Source organism: Mauremys mutica, chromosome 3 (assembly GCF_020497125.1).
Source record: "Mauremys mutica isolate MM-2020 ecotype Southern chromosome 3, ASM2049712v1, whole genome shotgun sequence".
Lineage (NCBI taxonomy): Eukaryota > Metazoa > Chordata > Testudines > Geoemydidae > Mauremys > Mauremys mutica.
This window is the reverse complement of record NC_059074.1, coordinates 211,987,671-211,993,670: the sequence shown is the minus strand read 5'-3', so window position 1 is coordinate 211,993,670 and position 6,000 is coordinate 211,987,671.

Below are 6,000 nucleotides of genomic sequence, written 5' to 3'. Positions count from 1 at the left end.
GCCAACACCCCATATTTATCCATGCTTTGGAGTGGGTGAACTAATGCAGTGAGATTCTTAATCAATAATTGATCAACAATTCATTTGAGCAGCTGGATCATCATTAGCAGCAGCATTTCTTTTTGCATCTTTGTCCTCCCTCTACTCCTTCAGCAGCTGTTCACACCACGGCCTTATTGCCCTTGCATTTCACTTTTAGACCTGCAGAATCTCACAGAGCATGTCCTTCTCTGTGCGCATCCTCTTGGCTCTGACAGTGACCAGACAGTTGTGCAGGTGTTAGGGAGACTCTTGAGGAGAGCCCCACTCTCAAGGTTAGTGATAAACACAGAACTGTTAGGTGGAGAGGAAGGGAGGCAGCCTTCCCTGACATAACTGTTGCAACTACTCAGATTTTCCCACCCTGTACAGCATAACTATGTGGATTGCCTCCAAATTACTAAACCATAATGAGTGCTAGACCTTACATGGAGAGTAGATCAGGGGATCTTAACCCAGTGCCTTGGGGAGGAGGTGGGGTTCTTTCTGATATAGAAAAAGGATAGTATTTCATAAAGACAGCTGCACTTGTTTCAGGAAGTCATGCTCCTTGATGGTCTGAAAGTGGCAAAGAAAGAGCTGTTTAAGAGGCCTTGGTCTGCCCATGGCAGTATGCAGCCATGCTGCTTTCTGCAAGAATCCCCCTCAGAGGTCCTGGCAAAGGGGCATGGGGATGTGCCATATCATGGTGGGCTGAGCAAAGCGTATCTTCACCATAATGTTTGGGCAAGTCTTACATACTACTCACTGACAATGAGTTCTGTGAAATTGTGCCCACAAACCAGAAAGCTTTGTGTGTAAAAATTAACAGGCTGCTCTGTCTGTACCTCAAAATACTGCAAGATACTAACGGATGGAGCGCCAGCTGACGTGTGTTCACTTGCTTCTGTTCTCGGCCTCCGCTATTGAGGCCGAGAACAGTAAAATCAGTAAAATCAGTAAAAGTCATGTTTTCAAGAGACGTTTTTAGGACACTGATTATAATGTGGGCACTGGATCTGGATTTGGGTCCAGCGCCGGATAGAAACTAGGTGAGGGGCAGATCAATTTGGGAGGGTTGAGAATGTAAAAACCCAAACCAGAGTGTCTATTACGGACGACTGACAAGGTGGGGAATGTGGAGTAATGGCTGACTGTTTGCAGCCATAGTCGGAGGGTATGTGGTGGATATATGGGAAACACCACCTCACTGTCTGGCAAGAACTGACAGTGTAAGCGCACACATATGCATTTGCCAAAAGTTAGGGCCTATCAGCAGACAATAGTTTATTTAAAGGGATATAAATTACTTTTGCCTACCATAATCTCCCGTTACCCAAGGAGGAAACATATTGATGCATGGGTAGGTATGAACAGCTCCTGGCTGTCACCTGCCTTGCTGTATCCCTCCTTATTGTCCCCTTCCTGGTCAGGGCCAGATACCTCTTGCTCATGCATTGCTCCAGGGAGGGATTTCTTTCTCCTCACCAGGACACATGGAGGCCTGGTCTACACTAAGAAGGGGGTTCGAATTAGGGTACGCAAATTCAGCTACGGGAATAGCGTAGCTGAATTCGAAGTACCCTAATTCGAACTACTCACCCGTCCAGACGCAGCGGAATCGAAGTCCGCGGCTTCCCCGTCGACTCCGCCACCGCCGTTTGCAGGGGTGGAGTACCGGAGTCGACCGCGGCGCTTCCGGAGTTCGAACTATCGCGTCTAGATCAGACGCGATAGTTCGAACTCCGAGAAGTCGAACTCACCGCGTCGACCCGGACGGTAAGTGTAGACTAGCCTGGAGTATCCACAGAGTTAAAGGGAGGAGGTAAGGTCCAGAATAGAGCACCCAGCTCACTATGAGAGAGGTCGTGCAGGTGGCTCCAAACTTTCTCTTTTCTTCACCTTCTGCTACCACTGCCTCAGCTCCTTTCCCTTTGTGGGGCAGGGAAACTCCTCTCTGAAGAGGCTGAGTTTTGCCACAGCCTTCAGCAAATTGCTGTAAATAGTCTTGTTCATTCAGAAGTGCTGTGGCTGTGCCGGCACATGGTCCTTCCCCCACAGTACAAGGAAACGGCGCACCCCTCTCTTGGACTAGACAGGAGCATGAGCCAGTGCTGGGAATCTACATTCAGTGACAATGTAGCAGGGAACAGGAACAGATGTTGCTGTGAAGAAACATGCTGGCATAGAAAAGTGAAGTAAGAACAGCTGCCAGGTCGCTGCACCCTGGACAGTGAAGTTCAAGAGTGCTACGAGCAGGGGTGGCTCTAGGGATTTTGCCGCCCCCAGCACGGCAGGCAGGCTGCCTTAGGCGGCTTGCCTGCGGGAGGTCCCCGGTCCCGCGGATTCGGATTCGGCACGCCTGCGGGAGGTCCCCGGTCCCGCGGATTCGGATTCGGCACGCCTGCGGGAGGTCCCCGGTCCCGCGGATTCGGATTCGGCACGCCTGCGGGAGGTCCCTGGTCCCGCGGATTCGGCGGCACACCTACGGGAGGTCCCCGGTCCCGCGGATTCGGCGGCACGCCTACGGGAGGTCCCCGGTCCCGCGGATTCGGATTCGGCACGACTGCGGGAGGTCCCCGGTCCCGCGGATTCGGATTCGGCACGCCTGCGGGAGGTCCCCGGTCCCGCGGATTCGGATTCGGCACGCCTACGGGAGGTCCCCGGTCCCGCGGATTCGGATTCGGCACGCCTGCGGGAGGTCCCCGGTCCCGCGGATTCGGATTCGGCACGCCTGCGGGAGGTCCCCGGTCCCACGGATTCGGATTCGGCACGCCTGCGGGAGGTCCCCGGTCCTGCGGATTCGGATTCGGCACGCCTGCGGGAGGCCCGCCGAAGCCGTGGGACCAGCGGACCCTCCACAGGCAAGCTGCCGAAGGCACCCTGCCTGCCGCCCTCGCGGCGACCGGCAGAGCGCCCCCCGTGGCTTGCCGCCCCAGGCACACACTTGGCGTGCTGGTGCCTGGAGCCGCCCCTGGCTACCAGACAGTCCCTCTGGAAGGGACAGCAGCAGCAGACAATAGAGAGAAGCAGAAAAATCAGCAAGATGGACGGTGTTGAAGCATTTCTTCCCCTTCTCAAGAAAAATCCCAGCACGATCAGTCAGGAGCTGGTGTCCCAGTGGAACTGATGCAGAGGTTGGATCTATACATCAGAACACTGACTTGGGCACAGGTCGGGGTTTTTGTAGAGAAAATACAATAGTTCAAGGGAGAACACTAGATTTCTTTGTGGGTAAACTGATGACTCAAGGGTTGTTTTTTTTAAGCTAGACAATAGGAACTGATCACTCTTGGCTATGGGTGGTGTTTTCTTCCAGGGAGCTCACAATGCAACTAGGCTCCTTGAGTATTTTGGGATATCCGTTGAAGATTTATTACTAGAATTGGTCTGATAATTGCTAAGCTGAGTGCGTGCAGGTGTAGGTTCATTAGCATCTGAAGCAGGGATTCCCATGATGCACTGTGTCCCTGTTTTTCTGGTCTCAAAGTTTAGTGAGGTTCTCTGTTCCTCATTCGTTATGCTAATCCCTGTCCCATCTTTCATGCAGATGAGGCTAGAGGAATTGTCTCTGTTCTTCATTCTGTATGCAAATAGAGATGTCTTAATCTTGTCACCCTTGTTAGGAGGGGTCTAGGTGTGTCTCCCAATGCCCTTCATTGTTCTCTGCAAGCCTTTTCTCTGATTGGTTTTGGTTCAAACAGAGACTGGAGGGGGGTGTCTTTCATGAGTCAGACAGGCTAGATACTGTACCCTGGTTCCCCAAAACATAGAGCTGGCTGGTATCAAGTCCCCCCGTTGATGGGGTACTTGCACTGAGTGAGTATCCCCATCACATCCTTAACGCCGTGGTACCGGGTCTGATCTTCCATCCATTGCAGCCGCTGCAGCAGTCGTTGTATTCAACAAACCAGCAGAATCAGACCAATTGCTAGTATAATTTGGAAACCAGTGATCACCAAATGGGGTGAAGCATGAGATTTGGGAGGAGGTTTGGGGGGAGGTGTGGGGTGCAGATCCAGGGCAGGGGATTAGGGTGCAGAAGGGGTGCAGGGTGCAGGCTTTGGGATGGAGTTTGGGTGCTGGTCGCTGTCGTAGAATAGAAGTTGAAAAAAATATTGTGAAGCATGAGATTTAAAAGACCTGTTGCACTGGGGCTCCACCCAAGCAAAGTCCCCCACCAAGAGTGATGGCCTGTGTTTTACCTTAATGGCAACGAGACCCATTCCCAGTGAAATGGGAGAAACCTCCTTGTAGAGCTCAGGATCGGCATTTAACTGTTGTACAGTCCATATAGGCACAGTAAACGTAATATCACACCCAACAATGATGGTTATATTATAGAAACCGCGATTAGCATAAGGCCCCATGGGTTGGACCCAATGCCCATTAATCAACACAATATTACATCTTGTCCTTACACACATACCTGCTTTGCCAACATAGACAATAACAGACCCTTCTGCGTGGATAACATTGAAGGAAGAGTGAGAATATTCCCAGGTTACCCATTCATCCCAATCCTTATGGCTAGTTTCAATCAGGAGAGCACATGCAGGTGCAATGGGAGAGCTATTCATGCCCTTTAAGTGGATTTGACCCTCCTTCAGAGAAGTCTGAGGTGGAAGAACCAAATGTTCTTGTTGATCCAATTTTAACACCTGGGGTCCTGAAACTGGGGCTCTTAAATGTCAGAAGGGAGCAAGGTTTGTGATCAGGGGGTTGGAATTTAAAGCTGTTCTTTGTTGTTGGCCCAAGTCCACTCTGTACAAACCGGGCTCATGAAATCTCTCTGAAATGGCAATGTGCCTATAGAATTTACACCAAATTGCTGGCATGAGCTTGTCACAACGTGTGTCCTTTAATGGAACTGTCCAGTCTGAGGGACCTTGCTGAATCAAGTCATGTGCAGCTAAAGTCCAGGTTAGCAGTTTACGAGGAACCATGTGATATTCTTGCCTGCTGGTGTGATCAGAGACAGCTGCAGTTCCTCTCCGGGTAACGGAGGTGTCTGAGTTCCAATGACAATGATGACACGTAGGGGCATGGTTGTTCCCCAAACAGCAGAGGAAACCAGGGCTACCCTGCACCTTTCACCACCCAGGAGGCTGTCACTGAGTGTGTGTGTCTCCTTCGAACTGGTAGTGACGCTGCACGGCCAGGGGGATGCTCCCATTCCCATAGAATCCATGCATGTGGCACAGCAATTTTGCTTCCTGGGCTCCAGCTGGCAAGCACCTCCAGAGGCGTCACAGGTACAGCATAGAGCCTGGACAGCATCAGACTCCAGACACTTACGAACAGCACGGTGCTGGCACACCAGTGGGATGTCATGGCTCATGGACGGGACCTGAGAGGGGGCAGAGAAGAGAGAAAAACTTCCCACGCTCCCCCCATATATACTGGGAGAATCTGGGATCAATATTACAGAGTGAACATGAAGCGGTGACCTACGTGAGGGTGGCCATAATAAATCAAGGACTTTTCTGGCCTTTTCCTGTCTTAACATCGGGGTAGGCACTGACCAGCCCACTTGATGCGTATTTTCCAATGGCCCAAAGCCGTTCCTTCTTGCTGGCCAAGATGGGTGGCCAACAGGATGGAGAAGACAGGGTCAGGTGGTTTATCCTTCCATTCTCTGAGCTGTGAAGAACGAAACCATTTTCGCCAGGGTTTCCCATTTTTTCCATTCAGGATTTCTCCCTGACACACACTGGGGCTGGCCCGATTCACCAAAGAGCAGCGGCCATCCCAGGTGCATGTAAAGAACTGCTTAGCAGTGACAGAGGCGGTATGGGTTTTAATAGGGATGGCTTCCACCCTGGATCTTTCTCAAACAAAGTCAGTGGATTTATACACAGTTGAGGAACTGTGACAGCTAGAAACAGGGCCGCCCAGAGGATTCAGGGAGCCTGGGGCAGGGCCGGGTCTTCAGCGGCAATTCAGCGGCAGGTCTCTCTCGGAGGGAAGGGCCTGCCACCA